This window comes from Danio rerio, chromosome 5, assembly GCF_052040795.2.
Source record: "Danio rerio strain M-AB ecotype USA chromosome 5, GRCz13ab, whole genome shotgun sequence".
NCBI classification, from domain to species: Eukaryota; Metazoa; Chordata; class Actinopteri; order Cypriniformes; family Danionidae; genus Danio; species Danio rerio.
In genome coordinates, this window is record NC_141025.1 from 64478077 (window position 1) to 64504705 (window position 26629).

The 26629-nt window shown below is 37.9% G+C and overlaps 1 protein-coding gene across 2 annotated transcripts in view; it reads right to left on the bottom strand.

The window, feature by feature from the left end:
• Positions 1 to 26629, bottom strand: part of drd2b (dopamine receptor D2b) — a 96141-nt gene that overhangs the window by 47067 nt on the left and 22445 nt on the right. The window lies entirely within an intron of this gene.

Sequence of the window (26629 nt, forward strand, 5' to 3'; positions counted from 1 at the left end):
TTGGGTTTTTACCAAAATCTGGTTTAATTACATATCAACAGCTCCTTGAGATATTTTTTTCCTAGAAAATAAAATAAAATAAATAATTTAAAATTGTTGAATAATTTCTTCCCTCACTGTATAAAACAATCAAACATTCATACCTGTCAACATAAATAATAGATACCCTCATTCATTCAGAACATTATTAATGACCAGAATTAGGAAAACACTCATGATTTGTGGTGTTTTTGAAACGTTTCACCATAAAGTTACCAAAACATTTATTATTTATATTTGTTTTTTATCATTTAATTCAGCTTAAAAATATTCAGGCATAGAAAATTGCATTTCTAACTAAAGATTAATTGCATTTATAAAGGTGTTATTTTACATTTGATTATTAAATATTGCTAGACTTTTAAAAAAATCATAAAGCAATGTACACTGTAAAAAGCAATAGCTGTTCTCACTAATAAAATTAAGTGCAGTTTACTTATTAGGAATAAGTTTGTTCACCTTACAATATTGAAACATGTTATCCCAACTTTTTAGCACATTTAATTACAATTACAATAACTTACAATAATATCTATTTACAACTTTTGAGAGGTCATTTGTCAAAAGAATGTTAATGATAGAGAATGTTGATGAGGCAACAGAGGAAACATGACGTTCAGTGCACTGTAAAAAATTGCTGTTAAAAAACGGTTAGATTTTACGGTAAATTAATGTTTTTTTCACTAAAACAGTAATATTCTGTTAAAAACAGTGCTTTCTGGGTAACATTTTTGTTTTCGAGAAAGTAACCAACTGCAGAAAACTGTGAGCTAACAGAGTTCAGATTCGATGTTTTGAAGTCTGTGTTTAAAATCACACTTTGTGTCCTTGTTCACTATTTCATACACTAGTTAACTAATATAGTTCACCTGACAGTTTTAATGAACACTAATGAGTGAATTCAGACACTGATGAACACCTGCTGTTAATAATTACAATTACTGAAGAAAATAAACAAGAAATACAAACAGTGACTTGAGTTACAGCATTAAATAAAATAAAACAGCTTCAGTCTCAGCAGAGGATTATTAAACAACTCCACAAACAACAGCAGACACACTTATTACTGACTGATTTGACGTCCATACAATTCTCATTGAGAGCCAACAGAAATTAAGGTGTTTTTTGTGTCACCGTAATAGAGTGAGGGACTGATTTAGTTGGGCTCTTCACCCTTGAACTTATTTAAGAAGACTCTCCAACTGCTGTACTACAGAGTTTACAAAACGTTTGTACTATAGCAATAAAGTTGGGAAGTCAATAAATAGAGAAATCTGTTTGTCTGAAATTATTTCTGATGAATGTTATGGTATAAATCTGGATGAAGGGCCTCATGCAATAAATTTTATACTTAGTTGCAGGTATAAATTTAATTAATGAGAAGTGGAAACAGAAATGATACCTCTGTAATTACTTAACAGTTAAGAAATAACATACAAAAACAGTTCAGTTATGATAACTACACACTCAGACCTCATGAATCTGACCTTGTATCTCAACAATGGTAACATCTCAAATGTTTCATGCTGCAATGCATGCTGGGAGTGGCACTGTACAAATATCCCAGCATGCATTGCGGTATAAATAAATGTTGTATAATAGTCTAACAGTTTTCTTTATTTGTGTTTGATTCTGCTGTTGTTTATGTTCAGACTTTCAGTTGCCTGTTTGTGAGTTAAACTGTTAATTTTGTTAAATTTGTTGTTACCATTATTGAGGTTCATATGCTGATTATTGATGTCTCTTTGAGTGCGATTTACACCATAGAGCAGTGTTATTGTCCAAGATATTCTTAAAAACTTCCAGAAATCTTTGTCATATATATATATACATATAATGTAAAACAATAGATTTAACATTGAATAGGAGCAGTAAATTTTATTATAATAAATGAGAACAGACTCTGCCATTCAATAGCAACATGAAAATTACCAGATCTAATTTAGGTTTTTGGCTGGCTTGCCTCAACAAAGGAGCTTTTTAAACAAAGTTCTTAACAATTGCAACAGCCAAGATATAAAAATGTTAAAAATGACAGGGCTGAGAGCCCAACTAAGCAAACTCTGTTCTCCATGATGGTGACGTAAAACTTTAACTTTTTCTCAAGAAGAACTTTAGTAGATGTTATACAAAAATACATGTATTAAGTAATAAGTGTAGCTGGTGATGATGTTTGTAGAGTTGTTTAATTATCCGCTGATCATTTAAATGATTTAATCATTTGTTGTTCTTCAGGTTATTTCATTATAAAGCTGTGACTAAAGTTTTGTATGTTCTGTTCTTGTTTTTTCCCTTCAGTATTTCTTCATTTGTTCATTGTTAATCCTCAATTATCATTTAATTAGTCAGTTAATTAATGAATTTACTTCAGCTTTGCTCCATGTTTCTTGAACACTCAGTAGTGTGGACACTTCAATTAAAACTGAAGTATATGCTCTGGGGTTTAAAGGGTTAAAGGTGTGAGAGGTAAAAACACAGTGTAAAAATGTATTTTAACAGTAATAAACTGTTAATTTACACAACGGAAGTAGACTGTAAAAAAACAGTATATTGCTGGCAACCACAGCTGCCAGTAGATTACTGTTAAATCAAGGAAAAAACAGTATTTTACTGTAAAACCTGAAGCTAATTTCTTCTGTCTGTCACCGTTGTGGAGGAGAGTAGAGCCAGTGTATGAGTTAAAGATGAACAATGAGCTGCTGATGTTATTCTGCATGTTTCTTTATTTAAAAACTACAGCTGTTTAGTTGCTGATGCAGTCAGAATCTCTCTGGTGATTCCAGATTTACATGTATGTGTGCTGTTGTAAAAAATAAGACATTAGAGTTAAACTGAACTTTTCTAATTAACTAAAATAAGTTATCATTATAAGTATGCTTCTAAGCATATATAGCACATTACTTCATAAACTCATTCAGCAGTTGACCAAGTTGAGGCAGTTGCTTTCAGTGAGCAAAATGAGTTCACTTGAGTATTGTGTAAATCAATGTAGTCCATGTATTTTTACAGCAACATACTGTAAAATAACAGTACATTGCTGGCAACTGCAGCTGCCAGTATTTTACTGTTTTTTAACGGGACAATTTTTAACAGTGTGGGTAGCGCTGTCACTTCAAAGAAAGAAGGACGCTGGTTTGAGCCCCGGCTGGGTCATTTAGCATTTCTGTGTGGAGTTAGGTAAATTAGGTAAGCTAAATTGTCTGTAGAGTATGTGTATGTATGTCCTGGTCTTCCAGGTTGGAGGTTGACAGCTAAAAACCCACCTTGTAAAAACTAGTTGTTACAATACACCAACATGGTGCAGCTAAATATCAACTTTGATATAAATTAAGAGTAATAAAGAGTAAGTAAAGTGTAATTTGTTTTGGTCTTTACTTAAATGTTTTAGTTGAGCTTACTTGATCATTGTAAAACAATCGGTTTCTTAATATTTTCCTAGTAATGTGAACAATAAGAAGAAGTTAACACAAGTAATTATTTTAAGTTAATGATACTGAAGTTTAATTTATTGAGAAGTTATGAATACGCTGTTAAGTGAGTTAAGCTCACAATTGAGCTCGACATTAATACACTTTACTTGTGGATGTACACACAGAATCACTTTCAAAATAAAACCAGTGAATTCTTTCCAATAAACATGCTAAAATTACATGTTCAAAATCGCAATCTAGAAAATTAAAATATCACAATGTCATTTTTTTTTCAATATCATTTAGGCCTACTACGCAGTTACCTAGTTGTTTAGCTGGGACTACTTTCAGGTGCTACATAATGTCATTGTGCCTGCATTCATGATGGTTCCTTGATTAGAAAAAAATATAAAAATGATTGGAACTCTTTTTTATTTAATTATTTTATTTATTTATTTTTTTGAGAGAGAGAGAGAGAGAGAGAGAGAGAGAGAGAGAGAGAGAGAGAGAGAGAGAGAGAGATGCTAATGATCTGTTGAGTTTTACCTTTTTTTTCAATTCATTCAGAAGATCTCCAGGTCGGATGGGAACACTTTTAACTAACATAAATCATTTAATCGGATTAGATCATTAGCATCTCTCTCTCTCTCTCTTCTCTCTCTCTCTCTCTCTCTCTCTGTTGTAAAATAAGCTATTCAAAAAATGTGAGTTTTTCTTTACCAACAAGACAAATTACCAACAAGAATGGAAAAAAACAAACAGCCTTTTACTGAAACAATCTCAGTGTCAAAGTGTCATTTATGTTTATTTATTTTTTTAGCAAGAATCTATATCGGCTGGCCTCCACCTGTGCAGCATTACATTTGTAAATGTGTGTGTCGATGGTGTCACCGACTCAATGGAGCAAGTCAAAGCCAATGATTGATGTATAATGGCAAAATGATGTCTGTGTCAAACACAAAAGAGCAGACCCTCCATTTGGCTTTGACCAACAACAATCAATGAACCACACAGCGTCTAGCTTTATCTCAGAGCCACTCATCTAAATTGCTTGTTTTGCACATATCCATTCTTAGATGATGAGGAAGAAATCATTACAAGAGAGAGGGAATGGTAATATTTTCTGTTATTAGAAGATTTTGTAAGCATTATTTGTATATTGTTCATGTTGAGCCAATTTATAGTATACTTTCAAATATAATATAATATAAAATAAAATATATAATATAATATAATATAATATAATATAATATAATATAATATAATATAATATAATATAATATAATATAATAATCAGGGCAAATTTTTGCAGGAACATGCCGAACCCAGCACATCTGAAATCTGATTCAGCACCTCATTTTACCGATCCCCCTCCTCAACCGCTCTCTCCGCTGTCCACTGTTCACTTTTCGCTTTCTCTCGTGAAACCCCTACCCGGCTCACTTTCATCTGTGGAATCACTATACCATCCACTGCATCAACAACAATAATGTATATAATAATGTAATTGTTGTTAGATTTTGAAATTTTCAAATAATAAAAAATTTATGGCTAAAATATTCATTTATTAATTAATTTTCTTTTTGGCTTAGTCCCCCCATCAATCCGGGGTCGCCACAGCAGAATGAACCGCTAACTTATCCAGCACATTTTTACGCAGCGGATGCTTCTCCAGCCGCAACCTATCTCTGGGAAACATCCACACACACTCATTCACACTCATACACTACGGATAATTAAGCCTACTAAATTCATCTGTACCACATGTCTTTGGACTGTGCGGAAACCGGAGCACCCGGAGGAAACCCACGCGAAGACAGGGAGAAAATTAAAATTCCACACAGAAACGCCAACTGACCCAGCCAAGGCTCGAACCAGCGACCTTCTTGCTGTGAGGGAACAGAACTACCTACTACTATTTTTTTTTTTTCTGGTGTGGCCATAGGAAAATTTGGTAAAGTATGTACTTTATGTTGAGCCCTAAAAAGACACGTGAAATAATAACTGATTGCAATGCAATACAATAAAACCACTACTGATTTAATTATGCTTATTGAGCAAAATATAAATCAAGTAATTTTAGCATGCAAAATCAATTTTTGCATGAAAAATATATTTTTCCAAAAAACAACGTTGTGGCTATTGAAAATGGTGAGTGGCTAGTAATGTTGAAAATCTACTAGCCACAGTGGGCGGGGATTAAAAAAAAGTTAATGTCAAGCCCTGATTATGATTTGCAGTAAAAAAAAAAAAGGTGTAAGCGTCAAAATTAAGATTTTTTTTTTTGCTTTCATGTCAAAAACCTTAAGCATGTTCCATGGAGATATTCAGTAAATGTTCTACACTAAAACTTGACAATGAGCTTAAAAACAATTTGGCTTCCATTTATTTATTTTTATCTTTTACTCTGGGGTGACATGGTGGCTCAGTGGTTAGCATTGTCGTCTCACAGCAAGAAGATTGCTGGTTCGAGTCAATTCAATTCACCTTAATTTGTATAACTCTTTTACAATGTAGATTGTGTCAAAGCAGCTTCACATAAAAGATCATTGTAAATTGAAACACTTTAGCTCTGTTTTTTTAGTGTTTAAGTTCAGTTCAGTTCAGTTCAGTGGGGTTTAATAATCACAACTGAAGGTCTAAATACTGGATAGCAAATCCATCGATGTGTAACTCTACCGATCCCAAACCATGCAAGCTAGTGGCGACAGCATAAAGGAAAAAAAAAAAAAAACTTCACCAATTGGCGAAAGGGAAGAAAAAAACATTGAGAGAAACTAGACTCAGATTTCCCCACTGGAGTCCCATAGGATCAGTTGGCATTTCTTTGTGGAGTTTGCATATGTTCCTTGTGTTGGCACGGGTTTCCTCCAGGTGCTCTGGTTTATCGCACAGTTCAAAGACATGCACTATAGGTGAATTAGATTAACTAAATTGGGCGTAGTGTAGGAGTGTGTGTTTGAATGTGAGAGTGTATGTGTGTTTTTGTCACACAACCAGCGATCGATTTCCAGAGATTGCTGGTTCTCACACGAACTTCAGGACTACACTTCCGCATTTCCTGGACTACATTTTCATACATGCACTGCTCCCAGACACCCATGCTCACACATCTATCCTGATTACAATCACCAGCTGAACCTTGTCACAGACTGATAGCCTACCATACATAAACCACTCATGAACTCATCCAGTTTGCCGAGTCTTGTTAGCTGTACCAGTAGCATTACGGTTTCCCTGTCTTGTTTCTCCGTGTTAGACCCTAGCCTTGTTTACCTTTGTTCTCCTGTTTAGCCACCTGCCTTTTGACCTGTTGCCTGTTTATACCGACTACGATTCTGGACTACCTTAATATACCCGTTTGCACCTGTATGACCACTGCTTGCCTGACGCTAAATAAACCTGCATATTGGATCTTACCTCCTGTTGTCCTCTGTCACTCCACCCAGTCGTTACAGTTTTCCAGCACTGGGTTGCAGATAGAATGGCATTCTCGGTGTAAAACATATGCTGGATAAGTTGGTGGTTCATTCCCTTAATGCAGGGATGTCATAATCAAGTCAAATATTAAAGAGGGCCAAAAAAACTAATTTGCTACAAGCCGAGGGCCAGACTGGTTCAATGTTTATTAAAAAATATTGAAATGATTGCATATAACCTATTGAACCGAAACCAATGACAGTGCATATTATTTAATGATCAAATTAATAAAGCAATATTTTCTTATGGCTTCGTCAGTAATTTCAAGATTTATTTTTTTTTTTTTTCAAAAGGCACAAAGAAAAATCATTCCAGATCTGACCCGCGGGCCTTGACTTTGACATATGTGCCCTAATGAATACTGGGACTAAGCCAAAGGAAAATGTATGAATATTTTTAGTATGAATATTTTACTCTCAAATTCCAAATTTAAATAGTAGTATCTCAGCCAAATATTGTCCTATATCCTAATAAATTATGCATGAATTAAAAGGTTATTTATTTATTTATTTTATCTATAAATTTTTAGATGATGCATGAATTTAAATTTTCCAAAAATGGGCGCTTTTGACTGGTTTTATGGTACAGGGATTCATAAGCTGATTGTTTACATATATATATATATATATATATATATATATATATATATATATATATATATATATATATATATATATATATATATATATATATATATATATATTTTTTTTTTTTTACAGAAAACATTTGTATTAATTATATCAGTTTAAAACATCGCTGTTGTTGTGCTACTTCATATTTTTGCAGATTTTTAATGAATAGAATGTTCAAAAGAACCAACATAATATATTCTATTTAAATGAACAATAGCTATGGGCAGATTTGACAACTGTTTACATCAATACTACACACGTATTATGCTAATCCATGTGTGTCCTTGATCTTTATGTTGTGATTGGCAGGTCAGTGTGTTTCAGTGCTCCAGGCATAAAGTATGTTCTGTTATCAGGGTGCGACTGTTGCCTCTCTGCCCTTTGCCTCATGGGAAATCTAGGTGAGGACAGAGATACAATAAGCTTTCGAATTAAAATAATGTTGGAAAGGGACAAGGTTATTTCAGCCTTTGCTAGGAAACAATTAGTCTCAAAGATCTTTCCCCAATCAATAGCATGTGACACTTTAAACTGAATGAAACTGAATGGTTTCCAGCGGCACAGAGGAGCTGATTAGCTGTCCAATACATCTCAGTTTAGCAGGATACAGTATGTGACATGTTTTTTATAGGGCCATGTTTGCGGGCAGCGCATGATCGCGAACACATAAATGAGAACAGACTTCCAGACAAACCAGCCGCTGGTAAAGTATCACAAGACACAGCAGGACTAAATCCAGAAATAGGAAACTACTGAAAAAGAAAAGGCAATTTCAGTGTCATTTTCTTCATATCCGCCCCCGCCCACTATGAAAGTGGTCTTTTCGTGATACGCACTTGAACAGATGATGGGGAAGAAAAATTGTATTGCAATTTCTGCAGGCACAGCATCATTCAACTCCATCTCACAGCAGCTAATACGTGCAGGCCGTGGCATTGGCCTGAGATGGAGGATATCTTATTGCAGAAGTCATGTATCCAATGGAGATATATTGGGTTGTGAAATTAATCGAGAAGGTCTCTTTTCAACGCTCCATGGTAACGGTCATTTTTAACGTTGATTCAGTTTTAGTAGTAACCCTTAAAACCCCCCAAATTCCGTAAAAATGCTAAACATTTCAGAGTCAATTAAAGCAGTGACACTGTGTTCTCCCCCGTCTTCTTTAAATTAGTAAAAGAAAGAGGAATAGGCTACATATTGTATTCATCCAATACTGCATAGAGAGGAAGGAGAGCTGTGCTGGATTATCTAATTTTTTTATTATATTATTATATTTTACTATTACATTCATTTACTATTATAATAAATGCAAGGTTTATTTAAGGAAATCAGTGGATTTTTGAAACTGCTTGTAATACTTCACACATTTCCGTAAACAAATCCTGAACAGAGTCTGGCAGAATGTCCAATATGGACACACACACCAAACAGCAGCAGGGGAGAGGTGCATCATTTACAGAATCCAGCATAGGGGTTCTCAAGTGTCCGCCACGCTCTGTTTTTATATTATGCACTGGGTTTGTCATTAAGTGATCTGTGCTCAAGGCTCAATGGCATTCTGTATTTTGCCTTTCACTTGTATGGTGGTCTCAATTGTCAAGACATATCTCAAAACCATATTCAGATGGAAAAAACTGAAAAAAAAAAAGATCCCGATTGAAATTTTATATTACAGATGAACGTTTCAGATGCATTGTGTTATCATGATTGACAGGTTGAATTTATTTTTTAGCAAAACACTCAATGGCCACTTTATTAGGTACACCTTACAAGTACTGTGTTAAACACCCCTTTTCCTTCAGAACTAATCTTTCATGGCATAGATTTATCAAGGTACTAGAAAATTCCTCCGAGATTTTGGTCGGTCCATATCATCATTATTGCATCACACAGTTGCCTCAGATTGGTCAGCTGCACATCCATGATACAAACCTCCACATCCCAAAGATGCTCAATTGGATTGGGTTCTGGTGACTGTGGAGGCCATTTGAGTACAGTAAACTTATTGTCAAGAAATCTGTCTGAAATGATTCGCGCTTTATGACATGGCACTTTATTCAGCTGGAAGTAACCATCAGAAGATGGGTACACCTTGGTAGGCTGTGGTGTTGACATGATGCTCAATTGGTACTAATGGGCCCAAAATGTGACAAGAAAATATCCCCCACACCATCACAGCACCATCACCAGCAGCCTGAACCATTGATAAAAGTCATGATGGATCCTTGCTTTCATGTTTTTGGGGCCAAATTCTGACCCTACCATCCGAAGGTCGCAGCAGAAATCAAGACTCATCAGACCAGGCAGACGTAGATTATACTTATTAAAAACCAGAGATGGCATGAAGAATAAAAGTGTGGGTATAATTAGTTCCAAAGTAACTAGTTAAAATGGTTAGATTACTTATCCACCAGTAAATAAAGGGATTTATTTACTTACAGAGATGTAATAAAGGGCATAGGTGAATAAATAGGAGAATATGTTTAATATGTTGAATGCAGAACTGTTACAATAATGTACTTAAACCATAAATTACATATATTACTATGAATAATATAATTAAATTCCTCACATAATTGCATTACTTGATTTTTAAATTAGAATTAGTAATGAATCACATTTTTGAAATAACTTACCCAGCACTCCCTTTTGCAATCATGTTTTGATCCTGTTTGCATTTAATATATAATTTACTTGTTTATTTCAGAGATTTCCCATGATTCAAATTTGTTTAACTTTTTAGCAGTGAAATTTTTAAATAATATTCTTGTACATCTTAATTCAATTACGCAAAAGACAATCTAACATATTTGAGTGACCTGTTTAGACATGAGAATATAAAGAGAGACCTTAGTTGCACCCTAGAAATTACATCTTAAAGAAAACTTAGACATTCTACAAACATAATTAATTATTTATTATTATTTTTTAAAATGAAAAACCAAGCTCAAAGCACAATTTGTTAAGTGCTGTACTTGCAGTTTAAAGGGCACATTTGCATAATGGTGCAGTGAACTTTGCTTATCTTGGGTCCTTAAGCATGCCAGAAGTATGTGAATATGTGAATTTTGCAGTGGAGAGCGGTTTTCTTATTTCTCTCAGAAATGTTAAGGTCAACACATGGAAGGATGTTCTTAAATAAATCACAAAAGGGACCTGCACCTGGAGAATGTTGCCCTGCATTTGTATCTTATCTCATCAGGAAAATCACAGCTTAAATCAAGGGAAACAGCGGGAAATTTCCCAGGATCTATTTGCAGTATGTCACTCTGCGTAACACAGAAACGTGCCTTTGATGTTTGGCCTTGGCCATTAAGGCCAAGTTTTTAGAGGTGCTAATCAGGAAGCTGTGCATTTTGCATTATGTTCAGTGTAAGCCATTCTGATATTTTTAGATTTATTATACACTGTAAAAAAAATTCTTGCTACCTGTGATTTTTTTTTGTTGAATCAAAGAACTTTTATAGTCGTCTCAAAGTGATTAAATAAGAAATAGTTAAACTTTACTAATTTATTCATTCTATTCGACTTAGTCCCTTTATTAATCTACTGTAGGGTCACCACAGCAGAATGAACTGCCAACGTATCCAGCATAAGTTTTACACAGTGGATGCCCTTCCAGATGCAACCCATCACTGAGAAACATCCATACACTCTCATTCACACTAGCACTAGGCACTGTTTTGCCTATCCAATTTACCTGTACTTGTCTTTGGACTGTGGGAGAAACCGGAGCACCAGGAGGAATCCCACACAAACATGGGGAGAACATGCAAACTCCACACAGAAATGCCAAAGAGCCCAATCGAGGCTTGAACCAGCGACCTTCTTGCTGTGAGACGATTATGCTATCCACTGTGCCACCGTGATGCCTAGTTAAACTTTATATAGCTTAAAATAGGTATTTGAAACCTGATTAACTTATTAAAATAAGTAACAGTAACAGAAACAGAAACATTTGTTGCCATAACATTTTTGTTAAATTGTTTTTTTGCCGTGCAGGGATGCAGACGTTTACTTTTTATGATCTGGCAAAGCTTGTTCCACTATCTGTGTGACTGTGTAGTTCCCTGTTAGTCAATCATTGCTCCACTTACATCAGCTCTGTCAGTCATCCCCTAGTGGATTTTTCTAAATATTCATCATAGCTCCTCTATTCCCAACACAGGCTCATTCTGAAAACGTACCGGTATATACATATTTGGAGAGCACCAAATACGTCACAAGAGGTATGTTTTTTTTTTTATTTTGCAGTTTTTGTTTTTGCAAATGCACTAGAGGCCACTGTGTGTGCTTTTTGAGGTCTCAAATTTTTCTGTGTAACTTATCTTTATTTATTTATGATTTGGTTATGGGTAAAACAAAGACCATGTGGGTCAGGTAGCTGAAACGGTAGGCTACAAATAATGAATCCGTTATAAGTTAATTAATTATTTATAAATAATTAATTCACCGATGCCATTGTCCATTGCAATGTTTCACATCGTATGATGCCAAAAACATTTTTTTCACAGAACAACTTGCTGGATGCTAACCTCTCAGGCTTCAAAAGGGGTAATTCCACTGAGACTGCTTTGCTATAAGTCACTGAAGCCCTGTGGATTGCTAAAGGGGGTTCTAAATCATCAATTCTGCTTATACTAGACCTGTCTGCTGTCATTGACATGGTGAATCTTCAGATTTAATGGGGTTTACTGGAATCCCTCTCCACTGGTTTCAGTCTTATCTCAATGATAGATCTTTCAGCTTTGCCTTGAGGGGAGAGGTATCCAAAGCGCATCAGCTAATCATGGGAGTTTCTATGGAATCAGTTTTTGGACCTCTGCACTTTTGATTTACACATTTTTTGTGTAGTGTTGATCTGCGATGGCTCATTCATTCATTTTCTTGTCAGCTTAGTCCCTTTATTAATCCAGGGTGAGATTGAACAGAATGAGCAGAATGAACCGGCAACTTATCAAGCAAGTTTTTACGCAGCGTATGCCCTTCCAGACACAACCCATCTCTGGGAAACATCCACACACACATTCACACACACACTTATACACTATGGACAATTTAGCCTACCCAATTCACCTGTACAGCATCTCTTTGGACTGTGTGGGAAACTGGAGCACCCGGAGTGAGGGCAGGGAGAACATGCAAACTCCTCACAGAAACGCCAACTGAGCCGAGGTTCGAACCAACGACCCATCGACCTTCTAGCTGTGAGGCGACAGCACTACCAACTGTGCCACTGCCTCGCCCGGCTCATAACATCATACCAAAATTTTGGCATGTTAAATTTTTTACCTTATTGTTTACAATGGGTTCTGTCATGGGTGACATTTACCAAAAAGAGCACATCAATTCTTTTTACGTAACAAAATGAAAGAGAGAGGACAGTGCTGCTTCCATGACATGGAAACAAGCTTTGTGGAGTTATGGCAACGGTATAGTTGCCTGTATTATATGTCATCACTGGACTCCCATGAAAGATTAAAAAGATAAATGTTGGCAATCAATAGCTGGGGGACTTCTGCAACCTGGTAAATGAGTACTGTAATTACTATGTAAGGTAACCAATATCTTACTACAGTATGTATGCAATCAAAACGAGATAGGTCAATTTTATTTGAGTGTATCATTGAATAAGGTGACACGGTGACGTAGTGGGTAGCACTGTCGCCTCACAGAAAGAAGGTTACTGGTTTGAGCCCTGGTTGCATCAGATGGCATTTCTATGTGGAGTTTGCATGCTCTCCCGTGTTCACATAGGTTTCCAGGGTGCTCCGGTTTTCCCCACAGTCCAAAAACATAAGCTGTACAGTAGGTAAATTGGGTAAGCTAAATTGTCCATAGTGTATGTGTGTATGTCCTGGTCCTCCAAATTGGGGGTTTATGAGGTTTACAGCTCATCTCATAAAAATTAGATGTTACAAAACACCAACATGGTGAGGCTGAATATCAACTTCGATATAAATGGCCCAGAGATTAAGTAAGTATCTTTGAATAGACTGTCTACTAATTTGTTTACAGACGCTGCTGGGGAAAACAAAAATAGAAGAAGAAAAACTTGAGCTCCAAAAGCACCTCTTGCTGGCACAGCATGAATCTAAACTTTTCAATTAAATAAAAAAAACAAAAAAAAAAAACACACACGCACATATATTGAGGAAACTGGCATCTTTGGGAAACACTTAATGGACAATAACAGAAACATTTGTAACAAAAAGCATATGGATTCTTGATGACAGAATGAATGTTACTGCTTCAGTGATTGACACATCTGGACTGATTGTATTTGTTGTTGGAATGTATAAACTGAACCATGACCACAGTACCATGTCGGTTTGGGACAAATGTAGGTTTACACTCCTACTATACATATATTCATTTATTAAAAAAACAAATCAAAATGCTTTAAAAAATTGGCACTTTCTCTTAAGAAGACAAAATGATAAGTGCTTAAGCACCCATTTACTGTATGTCTAAGGCCTCTGTTTTGACGATCTAGGCACAAATTCCAAAGTGCAGGGCGCAAAAGCATTAAGAGCGTACCAGAAACTACTTTTGCTATTTTAGAGACAGAAAAAATCCGCTTTGCGCCCGCCACATGATCTAATAGGTTTGTACTTATTCTTTTAATGAGTTATGGGTGTATTTTGAGATTAAACACATCATAGTCTCATCACCCATTGCCTTTAAGTGTGAGTTGCATCGCGCCACAGCGCATTTGTTATTTACATGGCATATTTGTAATTGGAAAAACTGTGCACTTCCCTAGCGGGAGAACAGTTAAACAGACCATCGCAGCGTGAGAATGAGAGAATGAGCCTCCTCATTCTTTACTTTCACTTTCACTCTCTTTCTTGGACAAGGAAACGTGTTGTACGCACAGACATCCATTAGCCTTCATAATTAATTTTGTTTATTAAGCACAAAGATTTGTTTTAAAACTGAAAGCGGTGTTTTTTATATTTACGTAAAAAATAATTATTTTTGTAATATTTCATTACTTTAATTCTTTTTTATTTGTAAAGATATTTGCGTATTGCTGTACATCCCTTGTGTATTAAGCAATGTTTAAGTGAGGCGCACAACTAACGTGCTCTGCGCTGGACTTTAGACCTGCACTTAGCTGGTTTACTGTGCTGTCTATTTTAGATCCTCAAAATAGCAACGTGCCAACAATACTCATTAACACACCTCATTTCTAGATCAAAACACCCATGAGTGCACAAGGTGGCTTAAATGGATTTGCTATTTAAACGACTTGGCAGAGAATGGGAAAATTATGGTCTGAAAATAGCAACACGTCATACAAACACGTCTTGTGCCTTATTGCGCCGGGTGTATGATAGGGCCCCAAGTTTGCATATGCCTGCTGAACTGGTTGAATCTCACATTAAATTATTAAATTACTTTGGCTTTTGGTTGGTAAGGAAGAAACAGTGAGCCTCTAAATCCTTTTCCAGAACCATGATGAGCTATAGCAGCAGAATACCAGACCAATGCCACTCCTGTCTATAACTAGTTAAATGGCCTCCACAGCCAACAAATAAAGAATTCAGATGCAAAGTGCCATCTGAAATTTTCTTTTAAAATCACTATTTTTCTCAGGCTTCTGTCTATAGGTTCAGTAATTTCACATTTATGACAAATAATAATTTATTTTATTGTCTTTAAAGTGAAAAAACTGAACATAAACATTGGAACCTGAAAAAAAAAAAAAAAAAAAAAACTATTTTTAGACAAAAATTTCAGATGGCACATAGAGGTAGTTGGATCTCTTCAAATCTGAATTCAACAGAGGACAGGAGATTGCAGACAACAAATTTTCAGCAACTATGTTATGCTGTCGTGTAAAACTGAACCAAAAATCTTTAAGGAATGTTTCCAGCACCTGTACCACTAAGAATGTTTTTTTTTCTGTAAGCAAGAGAATCCAACCTGATTCTAGCAGTTTGTGTCTAATAGAGTGGCTGGTGTAGAATATATCTGAGTGCTCATGTCTTGCTGCGCCATCTGAGAAACAACCCATCTGAGACCTCATGACAGACATTCTCCATCCAAGCAAGATAATGCACCTTCTCTAAGTTCTGTGCGCATGTTCTGTGTCTGGGGTCACATCAGAGAGTCTGCCTGTGGAATCGCTCACTGTCTCTATTAGAGTTGTGTTGGAATATGCTAGTGCCCCAGGCCACTGTAGCTCTGACTTTGCCCCACTGACGCCCATGCTCTGTCTGAACTCATTAGTTGGTAGGGGTGCAGGTAAAGACAACAAAAGAGGGAGGGAAGGACAGTAGAAAATGAGATGGGAGGAGTGATGGAGAATACAGAGAAAATGAAATGAAAGATGGAGGAGTAGTGAAGAATAAAGAAAAGAAGGCATTCATTTAGACAATATCTTAACCCAGGCTCACTCTGAAAACACACCGCTATATACATTTCTGGAGAGCACCAAATATGTCAAAGGAGGTGCTTTTTTTGCAGTTTTTGTTTTTGCAAATTCACCAAAGGCCGCTGTGTAAGTTTTTTGAGATCTCAAATTTCTCTTGCGAGTGCCCTTCGCACCTGATATTTTCATATTAATTCACCAGAGGGAGCTGTTGACTGAATGACTGACTGACTCACCCATCTCGTTCCTTAAACCCAACCAATAGTTTTTTTCAAAAGCACAGATTGACCCAAACCACCCACTTCCCTAAACCCAAACAAGTTTTATAAAACAATCCAGTAAGAAAAGCCCTTGTCTGATTTTTACCTCATTTTCAGATTTCATCACATTCTCTCCCTGTTATTCATTTGTTTATTTTATTTTTTGGCTTCTGTTTTTGTCTTACCTGCTTTCGCCACTTTTGACGCTCATTAACAATCATAAAGTCCTTGTGCTGCAGGAATTAGGAGGTTTGCTAAAGGTCCAGCTGTCGTGAGGTGAGGGGAGAGGGAGTCTTTAATAAGCTCTGGCAAACCTCTTTCAACCGGGCCAAGGCCGGCCAAGTGAAAAGCGTCTGAGGCAATTCAAAGCACTCACACTTCTAAAACGTTCCGGGAAACGGGCTTGGGCACGGTTTGGATATGTAGAAAATAATATTTTTTGTAATATTTTATTCCTTTAATTATCTAATTAATTTAACTTTTTTTCATATGTGAAGATATTTGCGTATTGCTGTACACTCTGTGTGTATTAAGCAATGTGTAACCAATTAAGGAGCACAACTAACGTACTCTGCGCTGATCTTTAGACCTGGGGCTTATGTATCAACGCTGCATACGCACAAAAACTTTGCGTACGCCAGGCTTCACGCTCAGAATCGCTTGGATTTACTAACGATGAACTGAACGTGGGAATGTGCGCAGCTCCACGCCAGCTTTGTGGCTGGTGTACGCACATTTTTTGTGCGTGTCTGTTTTATTTCCATTGGCGACTCCTAGAGGCAGTTGTGTTAAATTGCTCTCTACAAAGTGTCTGAGCCTTGCAATGGCAGCTGTATGAGACGGGCTCATCTAGCAGGTATATAAGGATTCCATACCATACAGTTGACCAGCTAAACATTAAAGCACAATTTGTAGCGATCGCCTGTTTTGCCAATGTAATCTGAGCTATCTTCTGCACGCACATTTCTATAAAGACACTATCTGAGGATGAATTTGCATGCGTGAATCAGAAACATTTCCATTCAATAAATGTGCAAATAAAATATGATGCAAAAACTTATTATTAATTCCTACTAGTCTTTCTCGTGATAAATAGTTGGCAAAATCTGATATGTAGCAGGGGAAAAAAGAAGAAAGAGTTCATCAGACACTGGATTCGAACCGAGTTCATGCTCGAACGTGTCAAAACATGTTGACATGCGTCTTACGAACTGCGCCACTGAGACTATTAAGGGTACTGCAGCATTTTAACCACACTATTTCTTTTTTAAGTCACTCAGTCTAAACTCTCCCACTCTATTTTTTTTTCTTTTGTTGTTAATTCCGGAGAACAAACTTGCAAATAACACCGCTTTTCTCTGGTCTCCTCCGAAAGCAGCACCTCCAATTCACATTCTGTTCAAAGTTTCTCTTTTTTCGCTTGCTTTTGAAATTGCTTTTTCTTTGGGTTTTGTCAAAGTAGAGTCATTAGCATATTCATACGGGGGAGGAGGCAGGGAGGGGTTTTGTGCTCGTGCATGTTGCGCTCAGTTTCACGTTCATTCGGATGTACAAAAGAATATGCGTGAGATTCGGCGTACGCAGTGTTTCATACATCTAAATTTTTTTCTGCGTACGCACAAAGCTGTTTTAGTATGATTTCCACGCAAGTCTTCGCACATGAGGCCCCTGGTCTCAGTTGGTCTTTTGCACAGTCTATTTAAGTTCCTCAAAATAGCAACACTAAAACAATGTGCCTTAACATACCCCTTTTGTAGACTGACACACCCATGAGTCCACAATGTGGCGCAAATGGATTTGCTATTTAAACAAGTGGTGGAAAACTGAAAAATTACTGTTGCGCTAGTCTGAAAATAGCAACACGTCCCATCAAACACGTCTTGCCCTTTATTGCACCGGGTGTATGATAGGGCCCTATGTTTTACGCAGCAGCCTACCCAATTCCCCTATAGCACATGTCTTTGGACTGTGGGGGAAACCTAGCACCCGCCCATGCAAACACAGGAAGAACATGCAAAGTTCTCACAGAAATGCCAACTGATGCAGCTGAGGGTCAAACCAGCAACCCACTGCCCCACAGCACAGCCCTATTATTATTATTGTTATTAATTGTAATATATTATTATTTTTTATTATTTGTAATGTAATTTGCTATGTCAAATTAAACACTTTGACTAAAACAAAACAGACATACTGTATATCACACATTTATTTACTCATTTAAGTTATATTTGACTGCTTTATACTATAAAAATGACATGGTTACACAATTTTGTAAGCAAGCTCTCTGGGATTTTGAAGAGAAGAGAAGAGAAGAGAAGAGAAGAGAAGAGAAGAGAAGAGAAGAGAAGAGAAGAGAAGAGAACTATTATAAAGACATGAGAGAAACGAAAGCTGGCCTTTCATCAAATTAACGCAACACCACGAAGAAGGACACTTCATATATTTAACAACAAGGCAATTTTATCTTTAAAGCTAGTCAGCTAATTTGGCACAAATACATTAAGGCAGGCAATTCAAAGACAGTGTGTGCTTCACAGGAGGTGCATTGCAGTTTTCCCAGCCTTAAATTGCCAGGCCAAGATGAGAAAAAAAAAAAAAAAAAAAAAACACTCAAGGAAGGCATAAACAACTAATCTTCAATTGTAAATTGGGTGCAGATTGACATGTTAGAAATCATAACCATCCAATAACATAACCACTCTTTTCAGCTGTTCTCTGCAGACTGTTTAATTTTCTCTCTGTTTCTCAGAACAAAGAAGATCTGTCAGCAAAAGCTATATCTGTAAAGCAACTGCAGGTGATGTTCTTGGTATGAAATCTGTCAAATAAATGTATATTACTGCACTTTTTCCTAACCACAAAAAAAAAAAAAAAAAAAAAAAAAATTATGCATCTTTTTGAGAAAACTGAAATGTATTGCTCTATGTAAATATTTCTGTTGTTTCTAGGTATTTCAACTCTGTCGATTGTTTTAAATCACACTCTATTTAACTGTCATATAAACAGTATTTTAATTCTGAATGTCGCAGCAGAAATCGAGACTCATCAGATCGGGCATTGTTTTTCCAATCTTCTATTGTCTAATTTTGGTAAGTCTGTGTGAATTTTAGTTTTGATAAAAATGTATCTCTGAAGGCAAATGGTCCGTTTTAGGATGTATTTTAACCAAAGGGAAGGGTCTCTTCACCAAAGGAAGGTCTCAGGTGGCTTGGGATGTCATGAAGGTGAGATTATTTAATAACATACATTATTTTTTGTGAACTAACCCTTTTAGGCGGACAGGGGTGCATTTTCATCTAAACCTAGCCATATTAACCCTAAACCCATTTCAACCTGGATTCAAATCTAATTTTAGATCAAAAATCCAACCTCAAAGGAGAGGACAACATTCTCTGATGCATTTAAGCCACTTACAGAGCATTCAAGGTTCATTCTATGTGATCTGGGAGTCGAAGTCATGACCTTGTTGTTGGTAGTGTTACGCTCCATTAGTACAGCTACAGAAAACCCTTAAAAAAGGTTCACAACAGCATATGTATCCAGCTCACCCTCAGGCTGCTCTTTTACATGTGACATGTGAATTATTTTCAGGTCTTCTGGATCCATATGACAGTTCTGTCTGAAGAACAAATCATGTTTACCCATATAGAAGTCTGGTACATGGAAATATATGCAAATTACTTATATGACATGCAAGTTTATATTTATTTTTTACACATACAAAATATAAGACATTTATTTAATACAACCCCAAATCAGCAAAAGTTAGGACAGCATGGAAAACGCTAATAAAAAAAGAAAGTAGTAATCCTAAATTTATTTTGACTGTAATTTCTTTGCTGACACAATGAACACAAAATATTTCATGTTTTGTCTGGTCAACTTCATTTCATTTGTAAATGAACATCCTTTCCTGTCATTCAGACCTGCAACACATTTCAAAAAAATTTGTGACAGGAGCAATTCTGGGCTAGTGCTCAGGTAAATTGATTAAATAATGATGTGATTTGAAACAGGTGATTTGATTATGAGTTGGTATAAAAGCAGCATCCAAGAAAGGTCTAGTGTTTTAGGAGCAAAGATGGGATGATCACAAGTTTGCCAATAAATATTGAGAAAATTATTGACTGACTAGTAATTTGTGTGACTTAGCCACTAAACTGACAAAACGTAAAATACTTTAGTTTTCTCATGAGATCAGGCTGATATTTCACCTTTAAAAGTCCATAACATAATTAAAAGATTCACAGAATCTGTAGGTATTTCAGTTTGTAGTGCACAAGCCTAAGCCAAACAAATGCGATATCTGCCACTGCATCAAGAATCATTCATCTATAAGCGATATCACCACATGGGCTCAGAATTATTTTGGCAAACCTTTGTCAAGTACCTCATTATGTAGTTAATCCACAAATGCCAGCTAAAACTGAACGGTGCCAAAAAGGAAGCCCTATGTTAACAGTGTCCAGAGTCGCTTTTGTCTTCTCTGGACTGAAAAGTATTTGGGATGGACCAGGACACATTGGAAATGTGTACTGTGATCAGATGAATCTGTATTTCAGGTTTTTTTTTTATTTTTATTTTATTTATTTTTTTGGCAGAAATAGACGGCGTTGTGCTCCAGACCAAAGAAGATAAGGATCACTTGTTACCAGTAACAAGTCCAAAAGACAGAGTTTGTCATAGTATGGGGTTGTGTCAGTACCGTTGCCAAAGGTAACTTGCACTTTTGTGATAGCACTATTAACATTGAAAATTACATATACAGATGTGACCACTACAAAATGTGCCCTCTGGTGCTATTGTTAACGCCGCCGCAGAGGTACATAGATGCGCCAGCAGCTTTTGACCGCTGATTGACACTTTAACCATAGACTTTTAGCTTTGCCTTATCACAATACTAGAAAGGATAGTAGGCTACTGTTTGTGTATCTTATGGGATGTGGTGTGTTAAATTGAAATATAATTTTATTTGTTTTGGGGTTTTTTTTGTAATAAACATGCCTTTACACTTCACTGGAAGTTTTAGAAAAGATAATACATGGTGAGAAGTATAGCCCTTAAATGGAAATATAAGAATTAAGTTTTAATTAAGAATTAAGTCTTTTAGCCTTTATGGTGTGCTATGAAATTGGGTTGGGGTGAAAAAAATGTGTTTATTTCATAGACCATAATGGCGATGTTATTTCCTTAAATCTGCGCACACTGCAAGATAGGAAAACCATGCACAGCACACACTACAAACTACAACATATTAGGTTATTGAGCGGATGGAGCACATCACCTGATTGCAGTATAACTTGCTTTATCAATAATAATTATTATTATTAGCACACTATGCTGCCTTCTTTTCCAGGGACGCCCATGCATATTTTAACAAGACAATGCAAAACCACATTCTGCACACATTACAAAGTCCTGGCTGTAGAGAAAGACAATACAGCTAATAGACTGGCCTGTCTTCACTCCCGACCTGCCTCTAATAGAGTTTGTGTGGCGCACTTTGAAACACAAAATGCAACAACAAAAACCCTGTACTGTTGCCCACCTTACAAGCAAGGAAATTTTCACATCACAGTATGTCCGATTATATTTTTTCTTCTGGAAAAAAGTTTTAATAAACATTTTATGTCAAAATTATTAGCCCCTTTAATATATATATATATATATATATATATATATATATATATATATATATATATATATATATATATATATATATATATATATATATATATATATATATATATATGGATTATTTGCAGAACAAACCATCATAATACAATGATTTGCCTAATTACCCTAACATACCTAGTTTACCTAGATAAGCCTTTAAATGTCACTTTAAGTTGTATAGAAGTGTCTTGAACATGATTTTGTCAAATATTATTTACTGTCTTCATGGCAAAGATAAAATAAATCAGTTATTAAAAATGAGTAACTAAAACTGTTATGTTTAGAAATGTGCTAAAAAAGCTTCTCGCTGTTAATCAGAAAATAGGGGAAAAATAAACAAGGGGGCTAATAAATCAGATTTTAACAGTATATATATATATATATATATATATATATATATATATATATATATATATATATGCACATATATATATATATATATATATATATATATATATATATATATATATGACATTTTATGACATGTCAAATACAAGTATAAACTTGTATGTCATGTAAGTAATTTTTATACATTGCCAAATATCAGGTTTTATATAGATATTTTACATTATGAGACAAAGATGTTATTAATAAAAATAAATGAACTAAATTTTAGTTTTAGCACAACATGTGGTTTTGTAGTTAAGAAAATGTGCAAATTTGAGCAAAAATGTATTGGACGTTTTTAATTAAACTAATTAATAATTTACGTAATTTAATTAATTTAAGTAAATTAATGTGCATCTATGGATTGCTCTTCGGTGTTTGGACTCCACACTTAAGTGAGCTAAACTTAAATGAAAAACTCTGAAAACTGAACTGTTTCAATTTACTATAATCTTCTATGTAAAGCTGCTTTGACTAAATCTACATTGTAAAAGTGCCATACAAATTAAGGTGAATTGAATTGAATTGAATTGGATAATAGCAAATATGCAGTATTTGGCTGTATAAGAGCAGCTTGTAATATAAAACTGTTCACCTACTGTGACACAACCTTTTATCTCAACAAAAAGGCATCCTCATATGGAAGGTCACATGTTAAACAGATTAACCTTGACTTTGGACTTTTCATAGTGCCTCAAGTTATATCACTGTTGATATCTCCAGGTTCAGTATTACTAAATCTAGTAATTTGCACTGGATTTACCTCCAAATTTATTATAGTCCCAAAGTATAGAATATATTCACAAAGCTCTGGTTAGAGTGTTTAAATTATCAGCATCTGTCGTTTGGCAGCCTAAGCACAATAACCCAACGTCTGCAATAACCCAAATATCTACATCTTTTAAAATCTGGAAATTATGATTTTGAATAGCTATTGCCAAAAATAGATCCATGCATCATAGGATTTAGTGACCCAGGGTAACAAATAATTAAATACATTTAAAATATTTTAAAATATATTAATAATAAACCCCTTCAGACCCTACATCCATTACAATGGACATCACATGACATTCATTTTTCTGAAATTTGGAACATAATTCAGGTCTGAAGTGGTTAAATCAATTAGGGGCTCGAACCAGCGACCTTCTTGCTGTGAGGCGACAGAACCTACTGCACCACTGCATTGCCAGTTTATTTATAACATACACACAATAAATAACCAATGTATAATGAGATCTTGCAAGATTAAATTGCGACGAGAAGTTGCGTTGAGGTGAAAAGTCTCATGAGCTGTGATGTCCAGCCTGATCTCACCAGGAAACAATAAGTATTTTACATTTTGTTCATTTAGTGGCTAATTTGTACGAGTTTGTACGAGTTCAGTCGTACAAAAATGTACGAGTTTAAAAAGGAGACATGACACCCAACACCCCCCCTAACCCCAACCGTCATTGGGTGATGAGCATTAAAATTATAATGTAATAAAATTGTCGAATTAGATTGTACGAATTCATACGAATTAGCCACTAAATCAAAAAGTTACGAATTGTAGTAAGATTGCGTTGGCAAATCAGGTGCTTTGCAAATCAGGAGTTGTGCGTGTGAGGTAATCACTTTTTTTCACATACACATTAACCACGCTTTATAATCATGCGATGGAATAGCACTTTAGATATGCTGGAAGTCATAATCGTCGTAAACACAAATTAAATGAAGACATGTCGAGCATTTGTATTTCACTTGCATTATGGAAGTACAGTACAGACATATAAAGACCTGAATCATTCATTCATTCATTTTTTTTTCGGCTTAGTCCTTTTATTAATTCGGTTCCCCTTCGGTTGGGGAACTTCAGTGCCATGACTGGGAGGATTCGGATCAGAAGCCGCTTATCTGGAGAGTATTGAACGGGCCAATGAATGAAATTAATTGGCAGCGTAAGCTTGCGCAGGTGTGCGACATCTGCAATTATCTCAGCATATAAGCACACCTGAAGCCAGCAGACGCCATCCTTTTCGCTTCAGATCCTTTCTAAGAGAGTCGATGAGGGTTCCTCTTGCTGATCAGCACTTCAGAGCGAACGAGTGTGTCTCCCGGTCCAGAGTGGGTCTTCGCGGTGGCAGACGGTCGAGCTGGGTTACTCCCTTGCCTGCGGTTCTTTGGGTCCGGTCCTCCAGAGCGGTGCGTATAGTTGCAATTTTCCTAAAAGAGCAACACAGTCGTGCAGCACGTCCTTTTCAGGATGGCGCTCCGACTGTGCGTTTCTGGATGCGGGGGTTTCCTGTCTCCGGATGATGGACACGATCACTGCATTGCATGTTTGGGGGTCCAGCATGTTAATGCGGTGCTCGCGGGCAGTTCATGTCGTCATTGCGATGCCATGACCGTTGCACAGCTAAGGTCGCGGCTAACTTTCGCAAGAGAGCGAGCCACCCCAGTTGCCTCCTGTTCTAAAAAAGCAGCGGGCGCTCGGGCAGATCTGAGGGTTTCAGCGGGAGCTAATCCGCCGCCCACGGGCTCGCGGACCTCTCGCTCCTCACGGCGCTCCATCCAAGCTTCGGGTGGTGAGAGTGATCCGTCTAACCAGATGGTAGCTCTCACACTCGCTGACACCGGAGATCAGATGTCCTCCGCGGCATCGGAGGGTGGGCTTTCACTATCCGACGAAGATCCGGACCCGCTCGCCCCCTCCGGGCAGGTGAGCGCTGTCAAATCGGATCCTGAAGCGGACATGTTAGCCGTGCTTTCCCGGGCTGCTTCGGCCGTGGGGTTGGAGATGGTTTATCCCCCAGCTCCGCGGCCGGACCGACTAGATGGGTGCTACGTAGAGGACCAGAAGGCGAAGCCTTCGAAGCCTCTCGTCCCCTTCTTCCCGGAAGTGCACAGTAGGCTCACGCAGTCCTGGAGGGCACCTTTCTCTGCCCGTGCTGCGAGTGCCTCCGCCCTCACCGCCCTTGACGGCGGAGCTGCCAGGGGGTATGAGGCGATCCCGTCAGTGGAGCGCGCTATCGCGGTCAATCTTTGTCCGCGCGGCGCCTCTACGTGGCGGGGTTTGCCCCGCCTCCCGTCCAAAGCCTGTAGGTTGTCTGCCTCCCTCGGAGCCAGAGCTTATAAGGCTGCGGGCCAGGCTGCTTCTGCTTTGCACGCGATGGCCACCTACCAGCGCTACCAAGCGCAGGCGCTGGCCGAGCTGCACGAGGGCGGGTCCAACCCAAGCTTATTACATGAGCTGCGCACCGCGACCGACTATGCTCTTCGGACTACTAAGTCCGCCGCGTGTGCGCTGGGGAGGACGATGTCCACACTTGTGGTTCAGGAACGCCACCTCTGGCTAAACCTGGCCGATATGCGCGACGTTGACAAAGTTCGCTTTCTTGACTCGCCCATATCCCAGGCTGGCCTGTTCGGCGACACCGTCGGTGAATTCACCCAGGAATTCAAGGCGGTAAAAGAGCAGTCGGATGCGATGGGCAATGTCATCTATCGGCGTGGCCGTAAGCCCGCTCCGCCCGCCGAGCCATCCACCTCCGCTGTTCCTCGCCGAGGGCGCCCGCCAACGAGTGCTGCCCCGCCCCCGCCTGCGCCTCCGGCCAAGCGGGCGCGGCGTTCACCTCGAAAGCAGGCAGCCCCTCCTGCCCAGGGCGCCGTTAAGTCCGGTAAACGGACCGCGAAGCGTCCCTGAGACAGGCCATCCGGAGAAGAGGAAACTTGCTCTTTCCCCGCTGGAGGGCGGGGCCCCGATAACAACGGTACTTTTCAGTGCCACCAAAACATCAGTAAAAGAGCACTTTTTCCCTTCCCCGGATGTGACTGCACGAGTTCTGCCAGTCCGGGACGCGCTGCCTTCCGGCTCGCAGACTCTACGTGCTTCGCCAGTGGCTCACGAGCGCTGGGGGGACGGTCTCCCTTCCCTCAGCCCTCCAGCCCCCTCTCCGGAGTCAGGGTGCGGAGCCAGAGTGAATCGCTCTCCTCCAGCTTTTCCGCGGGACCCTCGTGCTTCCCGGATCAGCACACCCACTCCGCGCTGCCCCACCGCTGGTACATCAGCGATTGTAGCGATGACTCCATTAGCGAGGGCTCTGCCTGCCTGGTTAGCGCGGGCCAGCCCCTCGCGGTGGCTCATACGCACAATCAGACTCGGTTACGCGATTCAGTTCGCGAAACGGCCCCCCAAGTTTACGGGCGTGTATTTCTCCAGGGTCAACCCCCTGTTCGCCCCTGTCTTGCGAGAGGAGATTGCTGCCCTCCTGGCGAAGGGTGCAATCGAGCCGGTTCCTCCAGCCGAGATGGAGAGTGGGTTTTACAGCCCATACTTCATCGTACCCAAAAAGAGCGGTGGGTCACGGCCAATCCTAGATC